The sequence below is a fragment of the Ambystoma mexicanum genome, chromosome 3q, assembly GCF_040938575.1.
Source record: "Ambystoma mexicanum isolate Mex_15411 chromosome 3q, UKY_AmexF1_1, whole genome shotgun sequence".
Taxonomy (NCBI): domain Eukaryota; kingdom Metazoa; phylum Chordata; class Amphibia; order Caudata; family Ambystomatidae; genus Ambystoma; species Ambystoma mexicanum.
Genome location: NC_090926.1, coordinates 694,455,314 through 694,478,352, shown reverse-complemented (window position 1 = coordinate 694,478,352; position 23,039 = coordinate 694,455,314).

Here is a 23,039-nt window from a genome sequence, read left to right as displayed (position 1 = left end):
TTTCAGCAGGGTGCGTGTATTACTTGGTGCGCGGGAAGTTCCACACGCGATTTCAGCAGGGTACGTGTATTACTGGGATGCGGGCAAGTTTCACACACGATAGGCCCTGTGCGAGTGGGGTACGTGTATTTCGGGGGTTCAGGGGAGTCCTACACGTGAATTGGCAGTGTGGGTCCTCCCAGGTGTTCCCTCTACACCCTCCACGGCCCCTGCAGGCAGACCACACCACAGGGGACTACCCTGCACCCTTGGGCATGTCCCGCAGGCAGCCCATCCCCCATGGATATGCACCCCAGACAAGCCACCTGTCCACTTGCACCACTGATCACCAACTCATGTCCCCTTGCACCCCCACCCCACAGCAGTCAGGGGCACTTGTCAGCAGGCCCCCGCTCATGTCCCCCAGCACCCCCAACCCCCAGCAGTCAGGGGCACCTGCTAGCTGGCCCCCACTCATGTCCCACTCATGTCCCCCTGCACCCCCACCCCCCAGCAGTCAGGGGCACCTGCCAGCAGGCCCCCACTCATGTCCCACTCATGTCCCCCTGCACCCCCACCCCCCAGCAGTGCAGGCCACTTGCCAGCAGGCCCCCACTCATGTCCCACTCATGTCCCCCAGCACTCCCACCCCCCAGCAGTGCAAGGCACCTTCCAGCAGGCCCCCACTCATGTCCCACTCATGTCCCCCTGCACCCCCACCCCCCAGCAGTCAGGGGCACCTGCCAGCAGGCCCCCACTCATGTCCCACTCATATCCCCCTACGCCCCCACCCCCCAGCAGTCAGGGGCACCTGCCAGCAGGCCCCCACTCATGTCCCACTCATGTCCCCCAGCACCCCCACCCCCCAGCAGTGCAAGGCACCTTCCAGCAGGCCACCACTCATGTCCCACTCATGTCCCCCTGCACCCCCACCCCCAGCAGTCAGGGGCACCTGCCAGCAGGCCCCCACTCATGTCCCACTCATGTCCCCCAGCACCCCCACCCCCAGCAGTGCAGGGCACCTGCCAGCAGGCCCCCACTCATGTCCCACTCATGTCCCCCTGCACCTCCACCCCCCAACAGTCAGGGGCACCTGCCAGCAGGCCCCCACTCATGTCCCCCTGCACCCCCACCCCCCAGCAGTCAGGGGAACCTGCCAGCAGGCCCCCACTCATGTCCCACTCATGTCCCCCAGCACCCCCACCCCCAGCAGTGCAGGGCACCTGCCAGCAGGCCCCCACTCATGTCCCACTCATGTCCCCCTGCACCCCCACCCCCCAGCAGTCAGGGGCACCTGCCAGCAGGCCCCCACTCATGTCCCACTCATGTCCCCCTGCACTCCCACCCCCCAGCAGTCAGGGGCACCTGCCAGCAGGCCCCCACTCATGTCCCCTTGCACCCCCACCCCCCAGCATTCAGGGGCACCTGCCAGCATGCCCCCACGCATGTCCCACTCATGTCCCCCTGCACCCCACCCCACAGCAGTCAGGGGCACCTGCCAGCAGGCCCCCACTCATGTCCCACTCATGTCCCCCAGCACCCCCACCCCCCAGCAGTCAGGGGCACCTGCCAGCAGGCCCCCACTCATGCCCCCCTGCACCCCCACCCCACAGCAGTCAGGGGCACCTGCCAGCAGGCCCCCACTCATGTCCCACTCATGTTCCCCTGCACCCCCACCCCCCCAGCAGTCAGGGGCACCTGCCAGCAGGCCCCCACTCATGTCCCACTCATGTCCCCCTGCACCCCCACCCCCCAAGCAGTGCGGGGCACCTGCCAGCAGACCCCAACACATGTCCCCCAGCCAACACGTCATCACAATCTAGATCCCTGGCCCTTATGGCCAGCCTCCACATGCCAAAGACCCACCCAAGTATTGCATCCACCCACATAGAAATGCCAATTTCATGATACAACCCCAATGGCAAGTATGTACATGAACACATGTCCGTCACACACACACAATGGGTGCAAGTGAATGTCAAAACCCATATCATGACACGCATGAAACCAATGAGATAATACCACACATCGAAGTATGAAGAAAAAAAATTATTAAAAGCAACATGAATGGAATTAAAAACAAACAAACAACAATGGGAATTAAAAAATAAAAGCTGCATGTCCGTAAAATAATGAAAAACAACAAATCATAATCCAAAGGAAAGGTGTCCAAAGTCACAGTTCAAAAAATCAAATCCAAGGGAAAAACAAAAGTGAAAACCATTGCTCCATGGGGAAATTAAAAAAAAAAGATGAATCCAATAGTGAACTATATACAGATGATTAATCCAGGCTCCATGATCCCAACTGAAGAAATAAAACCTATCAAAAATACTACCTAATGAAAAACTATATACAGAAACGTGGTGCATTGTCCAAGCGCAACCAAAATAAAGAAAAAACCAAAGGAAACCTAACACTATCTAATTATTTACAAGGGCAGCAGGCAAGTCCAACGGCTCACATGTTGATGTCCCGGGCCAGGGCATCATCGAACTCCTGCTCGATGTCCCGGAGGCGGTCCTCTTCCATGGCCCCGAGGGTTCGCAGGGAGATGACATCTGGAACTCCAGGTCCCTGCGAATGGCCTCGAGGCACTTGGCCCGCCTCAGGGCCCTACGCATGGAGTTCTCCGCCCTGACCATCGTGAGCCGTGCCTCTTCCGCCCGCTGCCGCTCCGCATTTATTGCATGGCCCAACCGCTGCCACACGGAAGACACTTCCTGTCCAGGGTCCTCCTGCCCTCCGGCCGATGCCTGCCCCTCCGATGATGAACGCCCCGAGCCATCATGGCTCCCACCTTGGTGCTGCTGCTGCTGTGCCGCTGCCTGTGCCCTGGCTCCTGCTGCCTGCACATCCTCCTCCAGCTGGGGTGCAGTTGTTGAGATGGCCACCCCTGCTGGACGTCCGACTCCCGACTGTGGCAGGGATGTGTCCTCCACAGCCTGGCCGCAGGGTCAGAGGCAGCTCCACAGGGCACCCAGGTGACACATGGGTGGGAAGATGGCACGGAGGACGACTGGCGCATAGGGGGTTCAGTTGAGGAGGGGGTCGGAACAAGGTCCAGAAAATGGAGGAATCCGGCCATGGTGAGCTGTCCCAGTGGGTCAAAGCGGTCAACGAGCCATGCGAGAAGACGTGCAGTCTCCTCATGAAAAGACTGCAGGTCAGCTCGCATGGCACGTTGACGCAACGTCACCCCACCCAGGACAGGCTCCACCCGGTGCCGGATAGCCACATCCGCAGGGAGAGGAAGGCCAGTTGGTGTAAGCCAATCCCCTCCCTGAGAACTGGTCTGGACGTAGGTATCCCTGCTGGTGCAAGATGATGCAGTCACAGGATGGGGGACAGGATTACACACAGGCACCTCTGCGGTGGCCTGTGCTGCCTCCTGTCCCTGCCCCTACACTGCACCACTAGCACCAGTGGAATACCCACATCCAGACCCCGTCTCTGTCCCTTGCACCGCCTCCTCCTCCACCAAACCCCCCACCAACCTGGATGACTCCGTGCCATCTTCCTCCGTCGGGCCCTGTGGGGTCTCAGCTGCCCCTTCGGCTGCCGAGGGGTCCAACTCCAACCTCCGCCTCTTGGACCTCCCCTCGGCAGCTGCGACCTGGGATGTCGGCACTGGACTCCTCACTCCCCGACGAGATGACAACCTGGGAGGGGAGCCGGGCCTTGCGTCTCCGGCTGGCACTGTGATCCCTGCCGCTGTGCTCCACAGCACCTTCTCCGCCCTCTTCATCAGTTGACGCTGCAGACAGGGAGAGATAGGAGACAGGCATCAGGGCACTGTACAATGGACTCATACACACATGACAGTTGTACATGAGTGGCATTGTCAAACTTCAGACATGGCATCACAATCCCCAACACACATGTCATTGCAACTCACACACATGAGCTATTCCACAGCCATATTGCAACAGCCAGCACCATCCATACACATACAACAGCATGAGCAGACAAACGTGAGCCAGACATCAGATGAAACATAGGGAGTGCACTAGACATGCACACACGCCATCACACTTACATGCATGTGTACACCTCTGCCAACTGTTGCAGTGATGAGATTGGCATCCATGTCACATCTGGCAATCAGACTTCTACATATCAGTCTCACATGCATCCATGTTGCATCACTGTTGCACCCATGTCAAATACACACACATGCACATGTACACAGTGCTAATACATGCAGCTGGAACCAACATCCATGTGTGACACCACAACCATGCCAACTTACATACACAGTAATCCAAACATGTGTGCTCAGGCATCTGCATTTGGCTTGCATGCTTACCCACAAATACACCATCCATGTGTCTCACACATGAAAGGACTTGCATGTGTCAGCCTCACAGCCCTGCACATACACATCCATACATGGCCCTACAAAAACACATGTACAACCTGCACACTACTGGCACACCACCACACGCACAGCTTCCAATCAGTATGCATGTACACTTTCCGCTCGACTCCAGACGGGTCTGCCTCTCAAGGAACTGGATGTGGAGCGCTGGGCGTATGCGTTCCAGGACCCTCATCTGATGTTCCGACAGGTGGCCCCGGCGCCCCTTAGCATCCACGGCCTTCAAGAGGCGCCGGGCCATGTCCATCCAGATCCGAGTCCGTCCTTCATCGTCGGCGCACAAACTTCCGAAGAGGGCATCATACTACCCCAGGACTTGCTCCACCAGGACACCAACTTCGGTGGCAGTGAAGCTGGTGCCCCTCTGCCTCTCTGGCTGGGGGTTGCCAGTGGTGCCAGATGGTGTAGTGCCCGACATGACAACAACCAGAGGCAGGAGGTGTGGGTGGGCAACTGGGTCCTGGGGCTGGGCTGTGGAGCAATGGAATAGCAGTCGGGAGTCTTCGGTTCCAGCAGGGGTGGTCACAGCAACAGCACCTCGGGCTGACGTGCAGGCAGCAAATGGCAGGGCACATGGGCAGCAGGCAATCAGGCAGCAGCAGATGGCAGGTGGGAGCATGCTCGGGGCTCTGGGGGGCAGTAATTCGGCCTTCTGGGCAGGAGCGTGGTCTTCCGTGTGTGAACGCGTGGCCAGCTTGATACGGAGTGATTTGCCAAGTGAAAATCTTGCACGTCAGCGTGTAATTCGAGGAAAGGCCCTTAGCGTGTAAGCATGTCAGCGCACGTAAGCGATTTCAATGGACCAAAGGCCCTTAGCTCGTAAGCGTGTCTGTGACGTGACACGTGCGGGTGTTTCCCTCATAGCACGTGATGACAGAGCACACGTGGAAAAGCTGCACGTCCGAGTGTCAGCGCGTGTAATTGGAGGAAAGGACGCGTACACACGTAAGTGACGTGTATGTGTGGGCCGGTTTAAAAGGTATGTGTAGAATGCCATTTTCTTGTACGTGCTTTTCGTGGAGAGCCAGTGGGTGAATTTTGTACTTCTTGTCGGTTCACACGCGATTACTTCACAGCGTTTCAAGTTCGTACTCCCTGTTACCTCTGACAGTTTTAATTTTTCTACTTTTTTTGGGCCTGTTTCCTCAAACAGTGTTCACTTCTCATTTTGTCCTGTCTCCTCAGACAGCGTACAATTCTTCTTTTGGCGGGGGTGTTGCCAACGCGCACACGCGTGTATTTTTCACGTTCTTATTCCAGGCATACGGTGAGTTCTGCACGTACTTAGCAACTGTGCTTGCCCCGTGTGTCGCACTCCCCTTCAGAGGTCATTGTAGGCTGCGTGTATTAGGCGTACGCTTATTTTTGTGTTTCTGGGTGCCACAGTATAGTGCGGGTTCATTCTTCCACGCACGTGGTCTACGAGGGGTTGCGTGCACGTTTATTTTTGTTTTTGGGCTGCCTGTGCATTGCGTGACCCGTCATCTTCCCCCAGGGGTCACAGACTGCCTTTCTAGAGCACTAGGGTACGAATTCCATCTAGTACCCTACCCCTTTCACCCCCAATTGCCCAGGACAATAGTTTACTGCTCCTCCCAAACGCACAACATATCAGTGCCATGGTTGGGAGGCAACCAAGCGGTAAGGTAGGCAAAGGTGGCCGACCTTCAAAAGGTGGACGTGGTGGGCGCGGTAGGGGATGTGGCCAGGATTTGCAGGGTGCCCCTAGACCCCCATGTGTGGAGGACCAATCAGGGACACCCATGCCCCCCCATGGTTGAGGGAAACGTGGCTGAGACCATCCCAGCTCAGCCCCTGTTGGACCAGCCCATTGTGGCACCTGACCTGGCACAGGATGACTCCCTGGCTGACTTCCAGGTCAGCAAGTATAGGCCACGTGTGGCGGTGCAAGTTGTCACCAAGGCACGTGGATCTGGGGCAGCTATGTCATCTGCTGCCCCAAGTATGCAGGGTAGTGGGACTTCAGGGGCAGCTGCAGCTCCATCCGCCCCAGCTCTGACTCTCCCAGCCAGGACAGTGTCGTCCTGGTCCATCATACTGATGTTCCCCCTGCCAACATCACACTTCAGACAATGCCTGCACCAAGTCCCATGGTCAACGTGCATTCGCACACTCCAACAACCGAGTCCACTGGTGATTCTGCTCCTACTGACCAGAGCGGCGTTAGCCACTCTGGCTCCGCTCCACCTTCTAAAAAGAGGAAGAAGGGTGCTCTGGCACGACAGGCTGAGACCTCAGGCAGAGCTACACACTCTGGCACGTCAAGGAAGCCTTGCTTTAATGACGCAGAGCTTAATGCACTTGTGAGCTATGTGTCCGAACATAGCCACGAAATGGTGGTGACTGCAGGGTCCAAGACCACACCTGGTCAACGTAAGGCACACTGGCAGACCATCACCGACCACATAAGTGCCCTTGGATTTGTGAGCCGCTCAGCTGATGATTGCTACAAGCGGTGGAACGACCTGAAACGCAGAGCAAAGGACAAGCTGGCCTCAAATCATGCCGCTACTCTGGTGACTGGCGGTGGGTCTCCACAAGAGGACAACAAAATCACTGAACATGAGTCTGTTGCTGGGACCTTCGTCACAGAGGAACAGATCCGAGGTGTGGGAGAACTACCTGATTACGAAGTGTGTGTAGTGCATGTGTATGTATTTTTGGTGACGCGTTCTGATTGAGTGCCAAGTGAGGGTGTGTACTCCAGAATGTTATGGGTCACCCATTTCCTTCCTCACATGGGATCACGTGCCTTGTATTTGGCTATGACTGCATCCCTTCTGCCCACAGTATCCTATTAGGTCCACAATTGTGCAGTTGACCTTGTACTGCCATCTTGCAACTACATTGGTCAGAATTTGTAAGTGTGCCTTCAGGATAATATTTTCCACTCTTCCCTTTTTTGCTATACATTTATCAACCATATTGTGACATATGTGATATGCTTCGGTCATTGTTTACTGGCCACACTGGGGCAATGCTTTACCTGGTTATGTACACAATGAGACCATTCAGGCTGATGGAGTATTGGCCAGCACAAATGTTTAGATGAGTGCCTGTTTGCATGTGGAAAATGACAGATGTTTTCTGTGATGTCAATGTGACAAAAAATAGATCAGCCAACTATTACTGTATTCGTGTTCCTTGCATGTGTTGCAGTGAGTGGCACATGTGTACTCAGTCCCAGTATGCAGCATTTTTCATGTCATCATGTCCATCTCACATGGATGGGTGACAGTACTCAATCACTGACATATGGCTGTACTTGTCAAATGTACCATGGCTATGCTAAATGCCATCTGTGTCCTGCCATGTGTCATGCATGTGTATTGGATATGCCACTCACAGGCCAATGTGTGATGGCAGTGCTATCCAGCATGCAGGAAATGTGTTGCTCTCCCATATTGGTGTCATCAGAGTCTGCCTTTTTCCTCCCCTTACTACTCAGTGACAGTGCAGGCATGGGAGGGTTATAGTCATGTGGGACATGTGTGAATCATGTAGTGGTTCTGTAGCTTGACAGGCCTATTTGTGTGCTATGGTGCTAATGCCTGTTTCCATTTTTTCTCTTTCATGTTTTTGCAGGGGATGACGCACTTGATGCTGTTGAGGTTGAGGAGATGATGCAGACCCAGGAGGAATCCCAGGCATGACCGGGCACCAGCGGGGGATGTGGTGTGGTGGTGGGTGAGAACCCAATCCTCCTGCAGACCATACTTTCCAGGGGTGTCTTTGGGTGCACCTCCCCAGACCTCCATTCAGGTGCTTATTCGGATGATGAGACCTATGTGCTGTCACAGGTAAGTGTTTCTGGCAGGGATTCTGTTCTGACCAACCCACCTGCACCAGGGGTAGATCCCTCTATGGGGATGTCAGTGTTGGTAGAGGCGCCTTTGGCGGTTACGGATGCAGGGTCACACTCCACAGCATCTGATCCTGTTCCTGGGCCAGCAGATCAGAGGGGGAATGCAGTCCTGCATCCTCAGGCGGTGCCAGCACAGCAAGGTGCACATCACCTTGCCCCAAACAGGTGTGGTGCCCGTCGACGCGGTGGCCGTACGCCACCAGGCAATAGCGTATGGGAGAACTCCATGTACGCTATGGTAACCCAACAGTCAGCATCAGTTGAAATGATGGCTCAGGCAATGGAGAGGGTGGCCACTTCCATTATCCCCCCTGAAAGGCAGATGGAGCAACTACAGCAGGCAACAGACTCCATTTGCCAATCACACAGGGAAGACATGTTGGCGTCCAACAGTTACCGACGGGCGGCACTGGAGATTCTGCGCCAATCCATCTCAATAGAGTCCCAGGCCCACAGGGAAGTCCTGAGTGCATAACTCCATAACCTCAGGCAGACTCTTCTTGAGCTTGAGACTTCCGCTAAATTTAGGGCAGAACAGCGGCTGGAGCACCTCACAAGTACGCTCTCAGCTGAGATGCGGGCAACTCGGGAGGAGATCCGGGCATCACGTCAGGTGTTGCATGGGGATCTCCGCACTATAATCCTTCAGAACGAGACCTTCCACACCCGCATGCTTGCTGCCATGGAGGACCATACCAGGGCTTTGCGTGGGCTTCCTCCCACAGCACCACCACCTCCTGATGCAGCAGCAGAGGGTCATGAGAGCGACGGCAGCAGTTCTCCCACATTGGCATAGCCGTGCAGGCCATGAGCCCATGGAGGTGTTTTTTTTTCCCCAGCATCCACACAGGTGGATGTTGGTGCGCACCCTGTCCTCGGACCTCCTGGGAGGCCCCCCCCCTCCCCCTGGCCCCCACATGGCCATTTTTGATTTTTGATTTTCTTTTAAATAATTTGACAGTGTGTTGCCTTGTATGGCTCCCGTGGGCATCCACTGTATTCCGGCTGGGCACATGCAGGCTTGTCCTGAGTTTGGGTTAGATGCTTGGGTTCATGAGACGCACACCCCTCCTGCTTCCCGTTTCCATGGGCTTGCAAAGGGTGTGACCAAGTGACAGTGATGTACACGGTGACGTTGGGCTCCCATGAGCTGTGTGGGCAGTCTGTAGTCAATACTGTGTAGACATTCCTTGTGTATATTGTTGTTGTATTGTACACTGCATGGTGTATTAATGTATGATTTTGCTTCCATGTCTCCCTCTGAATTTGCAGGTTCATTCCTCATGTCTTCACAAGGCCGTCTATTTTGGAGATGGAGTTCATGTTGTATGCAGTACACATGACCAATTTTGAAGGCTGCAAGACTACAGTTTGAAAGGGGCGATGTGGTGGCATATTCAGGTTGTATGACTATGACTACTTTAACTTAGTACTGTCATGTTTTAGTAATGTTTGAACTTGTCTAGATGCATTGTTTAGTTGGTAAGTATTTGGTCATGTGTGTTGTTAGTTCAGGAGCATATTTGGTGTGGCCAGTTTCCATTAGGGACACTGTACTTTGTGACACTTGTGTCAGGTTTTTGGGATTGCTTTGTTTGCTCTCACATAGCATGACATGCCATGGTGTGTTGGGTGGCGGTGCTGGGGAGGGGTTGGGTGACCTGGCACTGTTCTCATATTGTATTTTGCAAGGGGGTCATGCATTTAGCAGCATATGTGTCTTTTGATGACACAGCATTGGTGGTGTTTCTGTAGGTAGGGATGCACACATATTGACACTTCCAGGTGACCAATCTCAGGATGGCATGGTTGTGACAGTTGACCTACCTCATGTCATCATCATTGATTGTCAGCTGGAATGTGGCAGGGCTGTGTGCACTCCACAGGGGTGTATTTCTAAATGAAGTAATTAGCCACCAGCTGTGTTCGGGCTGCCTCACCCCGTGCACTTTTGTCAGGTCCCTGTGTATCCTCCCAATCCTCCTCACCTGATTCCACTGAAGTAAGGTCCTCGGATACAGTACCAGATGGTTTGCTCTTCTTTTTCTTGTCGAAATATGGCTTTTCTTTAGGCTTGTGGTCCTTCCGTTCGTGTAAATAGGGTCTGGCTCCCCCGGAGGCCACCTTGGCAGAGCTGGAACCTGTCCTTGGGGTACCTCGGGGAGCCAGCCCCAAAGCAGGGAAAAAGCCAAGTGGCGGAAAAAACCCTGATGTCCAAGAGTCTTGATTGGAGTTAAACGTTCCGGAGTGCAGAGTAGAAACAAATGGGATCTTAGAACTGAAACGTGGCAGCAGGAAGTTTAAGCAGCTATTCCCTGGGATAGGAAGCAATCGCCTCAAAAATAGAAACAGGAAAAAACACGGAGAGATTAAAGCAGGTGAGTGGTGCGGTAAGGAATAACTAACACCAAACCCAATGATGCGGAGGTCCGCGTAAGGATCCCTGGCGCACGAGTGCTCCAGGCAAAGAGAGCGGAGACCGCTGAAAGAAGGAGGCGAACAGCAGGAAACGAAGGTAAGAAATGAGCGGCGATAGATGCCGGAATAGTACTAGAAGTGAACCGCAAGACAGCGGAAGAAACCCGGGTTCAAACAGAACGCGGATAGTAGGAATGCCGGCAAGACGCCGAAAGAGAAAAAGGTACGTAAAGACAGAAAGAAACAAACCTTAGTAGGGAGGCAGGAATAAGAGATACACACAGAAAAAACAAGGAAGAACGTCAGGGCGAAACTGACAGGTAAGAGGACTAAAGTTTAAGTCGCACAGAGCGTTGTGCCAAGAACAACAGATACAACGCAATGAGCGCGGGGGCGGGGTCTGGTAATATACTAGAAGCCGCCATATTGGATGAGGACTGGAGCGGTAGGAGAGCTAAAGTTAATGCCTCCAGCGCTCCCACAGCTTCCACCCGCAGTTCCTGACACCTTTCCCCTCCCATGCGCAGGGGGCGTGTATTTGGTTGGGGATGTGGGGGCACCACCATGTCCACAGACAGGCCCCGGCGCGTTGCAACGTTGTGCAGGACACATGCTGCCACTATGATCCTGCACACTACTGGGGGAGCGTATAACAGCTGCCCGCCAGAACGGTCAAGGGAGCGAAAGCATGACTTGAACACTCCGAATGTGCGCTCCACTATGCCCCGGGTTGCAATGTGGGCTGTGTTGTATCTTACCTCGGGTGGCGTGGTGGGGTTCCGAATTGGCGTCATCATGTGGGTGCTCAGAGGGTAGGCACTGGCCCCTGGGGAGGTGGTGATGGGTATCATTAGTGGGGTTGTGACATTACTCAGTATCTGGCATGCATGCATGTGCTGTGGCATTTATACTCACCAAGCAGCCATGTATCGCCATGCCACCCAGCTTCTAGGTCCCGGTTTAGGGTTGACATTCTGTAAATGAAACTGTCATGGGTGGACCCTGGATAGTTGGCATATACTGAGGTGAAGATTCCCTTGGCATGACATACTACCTGCACGTTGATGGAATGCCAGTGCTTGCGGTTTCTATAGATGTGCTCTGATGCCCTGGGGGGACGTAGGGCCACATGGGTGCAATCAATGGCACCTAGGACTTTGGGGAATTGTGCCACCCTGTAGAAATCCTGGACGACAGCCTGCCTTTCTGCAGGTGTTCTGGGTAGGTATATGTGCCTGCGCACTGATGGGCGTGCAGTCATGATGGCCAAGACCTGGTGTAGGCAGCGTGACTGTGTGGCCTGTGACACCCCCCCCACTATGGCACTTGTCCGCTGAAATGATCTGGTGGCCAAAAAGTGCAGTACATTGAGGACCTTCTCGGGGGGACTGAGTGCTTGGGAGCAGAGGGTGGGTGATTTGAGGTCATCCTCCCACTCACTGACCAGGTCGAGTATTATGTGAGGTGGAAACCTGTACCTCCCATACACCTGGTCATCAGGCATGCCAAAAAGGCTGGTTCTGGGTGTGAAAATTCTCAGCCTGACTATCCTCCTCCTCCTCCTGCGGTATCCCACGACCACTGCTGCTAGGAACGGTATGTTCATCGTGATGTCTGAGCTTGCTTGTTGTTTGCACGCACTTCTATGCTGCGCGGGTACACGTACGCCTGCTTCCTGCTGGCGTACGTGTTTCCGGATTAGCGCGTCTTTTTTGGCGCGTGCGTGTGGGCGTTCCGCACATTTTCCTCCTGTACTTCCCCGCCCACCACAGATTTACAACTACCCCGCTCGCACAGGCCCAATCACGTGTGAAACTTGCCGCGCACCCACGAAATACACGCTATTGTTGACAAAGCGCGTGTCTGTGTTTGTCGTGTACCCCTTTGCACGATATTTGTCCTGGAGGGCCACAGTATGGGAAATTCATCAGAGCTGAATATACATGCTTTTTGATAGCGCACATTTTTTTGATGCGCAGGGACTCCACCGACTGCCTTTGTGTGGGGACATGTGTTTTCTATACATAGTAGACTTTTGGTTTGTGTCATGGAATCACCATTTCACTCCTGGGGGGTGGGGGTGCAGGGGGACATGAGTGGGGGCATGCTGGAAGGGGCCCCACACTGCTGGGGGGTGGGGGTGCAAGGGGACATGAGTGGGGGCCTTCTGGCAGGTGCCCCTGACTGCTGGGGGGTGGGGGTGCAAGCGGGCATGAGTGGGGGCCTGCTGGCAGGTGCCCCTGACTGCTGGGGGCTGGGGGAGCAGGGGGACATGAGTGGGACATGAGTGGGGGCCTGCTGGCAGGTGCCCTGCACTGCTGGGGGGGGTGCAGGGGGACATTAGTGGGGGCCTGCTGGCAGGTGCTCCTGACTGCTGGGGGGTGGGGGTGCAAGGGGACATGAGTGGGGGCCTGCTGGCAGGTGCCCCTGCACTGCTGGGGGGTGGGGGTGCTGGGGGACATGAGTGGGGGCCTGCTGGCAGGTGCCCTTGACTGCTGGGAGGTGGGGGTGCAGGGGGACATGAGTGGGGGCCTGCTGGCATGTGCCCTGCACTGCTGGGGGGTGGGGGTGCAGGGGGACATGAGTGGGTATTGAGTGGGGGCCTGCTGGCAGGTGCCCCTGACTGCTGGGGGGTGGGGGTGTAGGGGGACATGAGTGGGACATGAGTGGGGGCCTGCTGGCAGGTGCCCTGCACTGCTGGGGGGTGGGGGTGCAGGGGGACATGAGTGGGGGCCTGCTGGCAGGTGCCCCTGACTGCTAGGGGGTGGGGGTGCAGGGAGACATGAGTGAGACATGAGTGGGACCCTGCTGGCAGGTGTCCTGCACTGAGGGGGGTGGGGGTGCAGGGGGACATGAGTGGGGGCCTGCTGGCAGGTGCCCCTGACTGCTGGGGGGTTAGGGTGCAAGGGGACATGAGTGGGGGCCTGCTGGCAGGTGCCCCTGACTGCTGGAGGGTGGGGGTGCAGGGCAACATGAGTGGGACATGTGTGGGGGCCTGCTGGCAGGTGCCCTGCACTCCTGGGGGGTGGGGGTGCAAGGGGACATGAGTGGGGGCTTGCTGGCAGGTGCCCTTGCACTGCTGGGGGGTGGGGGTATTGGGGGAAATGAGTGGGGGCCTGCTGGCAGGTGCCCCTGACTGCTGGGGGTGGGGGTGCAAGGGGACATGAGTGGGGGCCTGCTAGCTGGTGCCCCTGACTGCTGGGGGATGGGGATGCAGGGGGACATGAGTGGGACATGAGTGGGGGCCTCCTGGTAGGTGCCCTGCACTGCTTTGGGGTGGGGGTGCAGGGGGACATGAGTGGGGGCCTGCTGGCAGGTGCCCCTGACTGCTGGGGGGTGGGGTGCAAGGGGACATGAGTGGGACCTGCTGGCATGTGCCCCTGACTGCTGGGGGGTGGGGGTGCAGGGGGACATGAGTGGGACATGAGTGGGGGCCTGCTGGCAGGTGCCCCTGACTACTGGAGGGTGGGGGTGCAAGGGGACATGAGTGGGGGCCTGCTGGCAGGTGCCCCTGCACTTCTGGGGGGTGGGGGTGCTGGGGGACATGAGTGGGGGCCTGCTGGCAGGTGCCCCTGCATTTCTGGGGGGTGGGGGTGCTGGGGGACATGAGTGGGGGCCTGCTGGCAGGTGCCCCTGACTGCTGGGGGGTGGGGGTGCAAGGTGACATGAGTGGGGGCCTGCTGGCAGGTGCCCTGCACTGCTGGGGGGGGTGCAGGGGGACATTAGTGGGGGCCTGCTGGCAGGTGCCCCTGACTGCTGGGGGGTTGGGGTGCAAGGGGACATGAGTGGGGGCCTGCTGGCGGGTGCCCCTGACTGCTGGGGGGTGGGGGTGCAGGGGGACATGAGTGAGACATGAGTGGGGGCCTGCTGGCAGGTGCTCCTGACTGCTGGGGGGTGGGGGTGCAAGGGGACATGAGTGGGGGCCTGCTGGCAGGTGCCCCTGCACTGCTGGAGGGTGGGGGTGCAGGGGGACATGAGTGGAGGCCTGCTGGCAGGTGCCCCTGACTGCTGGGAGGTGGGGGTGCAGGGGGACATGAGTGGGGGCCTGCTGGCATGTGCCCTGCACTGCTGGGGGGTGGGGGTGCAGGGGGACATGAGTGGGAATTGAGTGGGGGCCTGCTGGCAGGTGCCCCTGACTGCTGGGCAGTGGGGGTGCAGGGGGACATGAGTGGGACATGAGTGGGGGCCTGCTGGCAGGTGCCCTGCACTGCTGGGGGGTGGGGGTGCAGGGGGACATGAGTGGGGGCCTGCTGGCAGGTGCCCCTGACTGCTGGGGGGTGGGGGTGCAGGGAGACATGAGTGAGACATGAGTGGGACCCTGCTGGCAGGTGTCCTGCACTGAGGGGGGTGGGGGTGCAGGGGGACATGAGTGGGGGCCTGCTGGCAGGTGCCCCTGACTGCTGGGGGGTTAGGGTGCAAGGGGACATGAGTGGGGGCCTGCTGGCAGGTGCCCCTGACTGCTGGAGGGTGGGGGTGCAGGGCGACATGAGTGGGACATGTGTGGGGGCCTGCTGGCAGGTGCCCTGCACTCCTGGGGGTGCAAGGGGACATGAGTGGGGGCCTGCTGGCAGGTGCCCTTGCACTGCTGGGGGGTGGGGGTGCAAGCGGGCATGAGTGGGGGCCTGCTGGCAGGTGCCCCTGACTGCTGGGGGCTGGGGGAGCAGGGGGACATGAGTGGGACATGAGTGGGGGCCTGCTGGCAGGTGCCCTGCACTGCTGGGGGGGGTGCAGGGGGACATTAGTGGGGGCCTGCTGGCAGGTGCTCCTGACTGCTGGGGGGTGGGGGTGCAAGGGGACATGAGTGGGGGCCCGCTGGCAGGTGCCCCTGCACTGCTGGGGGGTGGGGGTGCTGGGGGACATGAGTGGGGGCCTGCTGGCAGGTGCCCTTGACTGCTGGGAGGTGGGGGTGCAGGGGGACATGAGTGGGGGCCTGCTGGCATGTGCCCTGCACTGCTGGGGGGTGGGGGTGCAGGGGGACATGAGTGGGAATTGAGTGGGGGCCTGCTGGCAGGTGCCCCTGACTGCTGGGGGGTGGGGGTGTAGGGGGACATGAGTGGGGGCCTGCTGGCAGGTGCCCCTGACTGCTAGGGGGTGGGGGTGCAGGGGGACATGAGTGGGGGCCTGCTGGCAGGTGCCCCTGACTGCTAGGGGGTGGGGGTGCAGGGAGACATGAGTGAGACATGAGTGGGACCCTGCTGGCAGGTGTCCTGCACTGAGGGGGGTGGGGGTGCAGGGGGACATGAGTGGGGGCCTGCTGGCAGGTGCCCCTGACTGCTGGGGGGTTAGGGTGCAAGGGGACATGAGTGGGGGCCTGCTGGCAAGTGCCCCTGACTGCTGGAGGGTGGGGGTGCAGGGCAACATGAGTGGGACATGTGTGGGGGCCTGCTGGCAGGTGCCCTGCACTCCTGGGGGGTGGGGGTGCAAGGGGACATGAGTGGGGGCCTGCTGGCAGGTGCCCTTGCACTGCTGGGGGGTGGGGGTATTGGGGGAAATGAGTGGGGGCCTGCTGGCAGGTGCCCCTGACTGCTGGGGGTGGGGGTGCAAGGGGACATGAGTGGGGGCCTGCTAGCTGGTGCCCCTGACTGCTGGGGGATGGGGATGCAGGGGGACATGAGTGGGACATGAGTGGGGGCCTCCTGGTAGGTGCCCTGCACTGCTTTGGGGTGGGGGTGCAGGGGGACATGAGTGGGGGCCTGCTGGCAGGTGCCCCTGACTGCTGGGGGGTGGGGTGCAAGGGGACATGAGTGGGACCTGCTGGCATGTGCCCCTGACTGCTGGGGGGTGGGGGTGCAGGGGGACATGAGTGGGACATGAGTGGGGGCCTGCTGGCAGGTGCCCCTGACTACTGGAGGGTGGGGGTGCAAGGGGACATGAGTGGGGGCCTGCTGGCAGGTGCCCCTGCACTTCTGGGGGGTGGGGGTGCTGGGGGACATGAGTGGGGGCCTGCTGGCAGGTGCCCCTGCACTTCTGGGGGGTGGGGGTGCTGGGGGACATGAGTGGGGGCCTGCTGGCAGGTGCCCCTGACTGCTGGGGGGTGGGGGTGCAAGGTGACATGAGTGGGGGCCTGCTGGCAGGTGCCCTGCACTGCTGGGGGGGGTGCAGGGGGACATTAGTGGGGGCCTGCTGGCAGGTGCCCCTGACTGCTGGGGGGTTGGGGTGCAAGGGGACATGAGTGGGGGCCTGCTGGCGGGTGCCCCTGACTGCTGGGGGGTGGGGGTGCAGGGGGACATGAGTGAGACATGAGTGGGGGCCTGCTGGCAGGTGCTCCTGACTGCTGGGGGGTGGGGGTGCAAGGGGACATGAGTGGGGGCCTGCTGGCAGGTGCCCCTGCACTGCTGGGGGGTGGGGGTGCAGGGGGACATGAGTGGGGGCCTGCTGGCAGGTGCCCCTGACTGCTGGGAGGTGGGGGTGCAGGGGGACATGAGTGGGGGCCTGCTGGCATGTGCCCTGCACTGCTGGGGGGTGGGGGTGCAGGGGGACATGAGTGGGAATTGAGTGGGGGCCTGCTGGCAGGTGCCCCTGACTGCTGGGCGGTGGGGGTGCAGAGGGACAAGAGTGGGACATGAGTGGGGGCCTGCTGGCAGGTGCCCTGCACTGCTGGGGGGTGGGGGTGCAGGGGGACATGAGTGGGGGCCTGCTGGCAGGTGCCCCTGACTGCTGGGGGGTGGGGGTGCAGGGAGACATGAGTGAGACATGAGTGGGACCCTGCTGGCAGGTGTCCTGCACTGAGGGGGGTGGGGGTGCAGGGGGACATGAGTGGGGGCCTGCTGGCAGGTGCCCCTGACTGCTGGGGGGTTAGGGTGCAAGGGGACATGAGTGGGGGCCTGCTGGCAGGTGCCCCTGACTGCTGGAGGGTGGGGGTGCAGGGCGACATGAGTGGGACATGTGTGGGGGCCTGCTGGCAGGTGCCCTGCACTCCTGGGGGGTGGGGGTGCAAGGGGACATGAGTGGGGGCCTCCTGGCATGTGCCCCTGACTGCTGGGGGTGGGGGTGCAGGGGGACATGAGTGGGACATGAGTGGGGGCCTGCTGGCAGGTGCCCCTGACTACTGGGGGGTGGGGGTGCAAGGGGACATGAGTGGGGGCCTGCTGGCAGGTGCCCCTGCACTTCTGGGGGGTGGGGGTGCTGGGGGACATGAGTGGGGGCCTGCTGGCAGGTGCCCCTGCACTTCTGGGGTGTGGGGGTGCAAGGGGACATGAGTGGGGGCCTGCTGGCAGGTGCCCCTGACTGCTGGGGGGTGGGGGTGCAGGGGGACATGAGTGGGATATGAGTGGGGGCCTGCTGGCAGGTTCCCTGCACTGCTGGGGGGTGGGTGTGCAAGGGGACATGAGTGGGGGCCTGCTGGCAGGTGCCCCTGCACTGCTGGGGGGTGAGGGTGCTGGGGGACATGGGTGGGGGCCTGCTGGCAGGTGTCCTGCACTGCAGGGGGGTTGGGGTGCTTGGCGAAATGAGTGGGGGCCTGCTGCTGGCAGGTTCCCCTGACTGCAGAGGGGGTGGGGGTGCAAGGGGACATGAGTGGGGGCCTGCTGGCAGATGCCCCTGACTGCTGGGGGGTGGGGCTGCAGGGGGACATGAGTGGGACATGAGTGGGGGCCTGCTGGCAGGTGCCCTGCACTGCTGGGGGTGGGGGTGCAGGGGACATGAGTGGGACATGAGTGGGGGCCTGCTGGTAGGTGCCCCTGACTGCTGGGGGGTGGGGGTGCAGGGGGACATGAGTGGGACATGAGTGGGGGCCTGCTGGCAGGTGCCCTGCACTGCTGGGGGGTGGGGGTGCAGGGGGACATGAGTGGGGACCTGCTGGCAGGTGCCCCTGACAGCTGGGGGGTGGGGGTGCAGGGGGACATGAGTGGGACATGAGTGGGAGTCTGCTGGCAGGTGCCCTGCACTGCTGGGGGGTGGGGGTGCAAGGGGACATGAGTGGGGGCCTGCTGGCAGGTGCCCTGCACGGCTGGGGGTGGGGGTGCAGGGGGACATGAGTGGGACACGAGTGGGGGCCTGATGGCAGGTGCCCCTGACTGCTGGGGGGTGGGGGTGCTGGGGGACATGAGTGGGGGCCTGCTGGCAGGTGACCCTGACTGCTTGGGGTGGGGGTGCTGGGGACATAAGTGGGACATGAGTGGGGGCCTGCTGGCAGGTGCCCTGCACTGCTGGGGGTTGGGGGTGCTGGGGGACATGAGTGGGGGCCTGCTGGCAGGTGCCCCTGACTGCTGGGGGGTGGGGGTGCAAGGGGACATGAGTGGGGGCCTGCTGGCAGGTGCCCCTGACTGCTGGGGGGTGGGGGTGCAGGGGGACATGAGTTGTTGATCATATTGCAAGGTGACATGTGCCTTGGCTGGGGGGCATGCCCATGGTGGATGGGCTGCCTGCGGGACATGACCAGGTGTGCAGGATAGTCCCCTGTGGTGTTGGCTGCCTGCAGGGGTCGTGGAGGGGGTAGAGGGGACACCTGGGGGGACCCACACTGCCAATTCACGTGTAGGACTCCCCGCGCACCCCGAAATACACGTTCCCCGCTCTGACAGCAAAATCGCGTGTGAAACTTCCCACGCACCCCTGAAATACACGTACCCAGGCCAATCGTGTGTGAAACTTCCCGCGCACCCCAGATTTACACGTACCCCGCTCGCCCAAGGCCAATCGTGTGTGAAACTTCCCGCGCACCCCTGAAATACACGTACCCAGGCCAATTGCGTGTGAAACTTCCCGCGCACCCCAGATTTACACGTACCCCGCTCGCCCAAGACCAATTGCGTGTGAAACTTCCAGCGCACCCCTGAAATACAGGTACCCCGCTCGCCCAAGGCCTATCGCATGTGAAACTTCCCGCACACCCCCGAAATACACGCACACGCTATTTTTCACACAGCGTGTGTCAGTGTTTGTCGTGTACCCCTTTGCACGTCATTTGTCCTAGAGGGCCACAGTATGGGACATTCATCATGGCTGTATATACGTCCTTTTTGTTAGCTCACATTTTGGCGCACATTTCTTTCATGCGCAGGGACGCTACCACCTGCCTTCGTGTGGCGGAGCCTTGGTACTGTTTTAGGCTAGGTTAGTAGCCTCGAACTTTTATCTGCTGGACCGCATTTACTTTTATTTTGGTTCTGGCTGGATTTATTCGCCATTTCTTTTTGTAAAGGTTTTTCTCATGTTTTACTCTGCGCGCTGAACCAGGTTTAGGCCTGTGCGCGTCTTTGCCCGTGCACTGGTTTGCCCTATTCGATTCCATGAATACGTGTTGTAGGCGAGCGTGTGGGCGTTCTGCGCACTTGCCTCCTGTACTTCCCCCGTGCCGCCCTCATTTTCACACGTTGTACCCCATTCCACGTGTCATGCCCCGTATTATGCCTACTTTTGTTGTGTGCGCCGCGCTATGTGCGCTTTCGCTGTGCGCTTAGCGCACGTTGTTTGAAGACGTGTGCGCCAGCATGCGCCACGCAGTATTTTGGTGCACATCCTGGGATTTCCTCGCACACGGAATTCCATGAATCGCTGCGCGTGGGTTTCACTGCGATTTTCGCACTGGCACTGCGATTCGCACGCTTTCGCACGCTTGCGCTGAAAATTTCAGCGCACATTAATTCCATGAATCGAATTGCAACCTTCAAAGTGCTGTTTTGGCACTAATTTCAGTCATTCTCCCAGTGAACTATTGAAATAAAAAGTGTGCTGGAACCACCGATCATCCAGTGCAGTCAGAGAAAACCGGGCCTCACTGCCTGACTGCTGCTTAAGAAAATTAGATGTCAATCCCAGTTTAAATGTGTTTCTTTTTCCTGAAAAATTGCAAAATTCGCCTATTTAAAGCATGTTTATGAAGGTCTTAATTTGTTTAAATGTCCAAATCCCTTATACACTGTGCTTATTTATATTATGTTATAGAAAAGACGTTATTGTGAATTTTAAAGCAACCCAGTATTGGAGTTATGTAACTGCTTAATTCTGATTGGACAGTGACCAGCCTTGGAAAGTTTGACACTCCCTTGCTACAGGAAGCTGGAAGTTCTCGCATATGGAGCACAATAGACTTCATTAGACATTTGTCTTTTGGCTGAGCCAAGAACAAAGGACAGGCTGAGCATTGACATCTGCTGGGTAGGGGCAGGATACTTCCCTCTACACCGCACCCTCATCAAAAGGATCTGACAGCTGATGTTTGTTGAAAGGAGAGGGAAAACAACTCTGTTCAAAGGAACGTTTTGGTGTTTAAATCTGTATTTGTGGTTAAGTTTGGAACTCTTTAACTGTGCAACCTGAAGGAGGATAAATCTAAAAATTGGTAGATGTTAACCTAATTTTAGACTTTTGCTTTGACGACATTGATGAAGCCTGTATCACCTAAGGAATCAAAGTTACAGGAAAACCCTCATTGTAGCAGAACTATTAATGTTGCAAGCCTAAGATTGTATATTCATGCTCCAGTGATAATCGCCCAGAGATGTACTGAATTTTAAATTATTAGTCCAGACTGTTATGATTAAAATTGATCAAATTCTATAGAATGAGAATGACAGCTCTCACAGAGATGGGGATTGAATGTGAATATAACCCATCAAATATTCAATGTATGTGCCCGATTGTATTAGGGGATATAATTTTAGAAATGTACATTTGTGAAAAAGTTAAGTTTTGGTTTAAATCAATATGCAAGTTCCTAAATCCCATCATAAAGATGACAGCTCTGTTCTGACTGCCAACCAAAACAAGGCAAGTGCCTGTGGCCACTCACAGCCGTGGGGGTGTGTTTTGAAATTCTGCCCACACAATAAACTTGGTGATGTCACTTGGAATGATAAATATAGGAACTTCACCACACATAGCACACACTGCTTCCAGAACACATCGATTTCCACACAGCGCCTTGTTCCTGACTTCTTCATCTTGTCCAGAACTCTTCATCTTGCAGTTGACTCCAGATTTCTTTGCAGAATCCAGTCCTTAGCATTGCTGAACTCTATTTAGCTAGGCCCAAATTCAACCATCCCAAAGCTTAAAAGAATAATTCTGATCAATGGCTTGCTACCATTAAGGCTTCCCTGCTGAAACTCGCATCCTGCTAATCTGCCGTGTCCATTGACCAGACGGGCCCATCCAAATCCAGTCTGAGGTGCAGTCCAAAATTGACCAGAACTGTACTGTTGATCCAATCCCGCCAGAGGTGCCCTGCTGCCGGTAGACCTGACCCGATCCAGTGACCAGAACTGAACTGTGACGGTCCAATTTTATTTATTTTAAGGACTGTAAGTATTAACAGGAAGGACAGTGACCCATAGTATATTTGCATTTTCTTATCCCAATCTCAAACAATCCCATCTTTAATTTCAGAAACTTAATTTTGTCAGAACCATTCTTGCGCTGTTTTTTTTCTCATTTGTGTTACAAAACCATAAGCCATTAGTGATTTTTAGTAACTAAAGTAAGTTCCAGAAAGAAATAGAGTACGCTGACCACGTAACTGTGGAAATTCATGTGTGGCATTCTCTTTTTCATAGTCATTAATATAGTCTTTAATATAGTTTAATAAAACCAATCTGTCATTTTTAAAACTGAATTTGACCCGTTTCTATCAAAAATTGCATAGTGATATTTTGCAGCGAATTGGCATTTTAGCAAAAGTTTACATGTCTTTTTCCCATTCAAAGAGTTTCTCAACTCCCTTCCTGATCTTAAGTGTGTACTGTTGTTTATATTGTAGCTCATGGGCCTTAGGACCTGTTTAGTGTTGCTTTCCTAAGTTTTTTCTCCATTTAAGCCTGTTTGCACCCTTTTGCAATGCTGCACAAAGCCATTTTAAAAGTGTCAATTTCAAAAACGGTTTTCTCTCTTGTTTGGGGAGACAAGATTGTATTTAAACGATAGACATTGTCTTTCATTCCTGAATACCTGCTGATTACTGACATCTGTGTAGGATTGCTCATTCCTACCTTCAGTACTTTGCAGGGGGAAATATTAACCTAAACGCTATCTGTTTACAAACCAAAACTGTTTTTTCCTGTGTTTTATATTTTGCATTATTATAAGTGAATTCAATTGCTTATATATATATATATATATATATATATATATATATATATATATATATATATATATAAAAACTTAAGTGTGATTGGAATATTAAATAAATAAATAAATCTTTACCTTTACAAACTAGCCTGATTCCTGATTCAGTGTGACCTGGAAGGGGGGGGGGGGGGTTTGGAGGGCTTGGTATTTTGAGAAGGGTGTGATATGAGTGGTATATCATTCAGAATATTGAACTTATAGACACAAATAATTATGTATGTCAATGCGCACTACATGCTAGGCGAGACCTGGGTGTGTGCCTGATTGAAATCCTTAGCAACCCCCCCCAGTCTCCCTGTGATGCGTGTG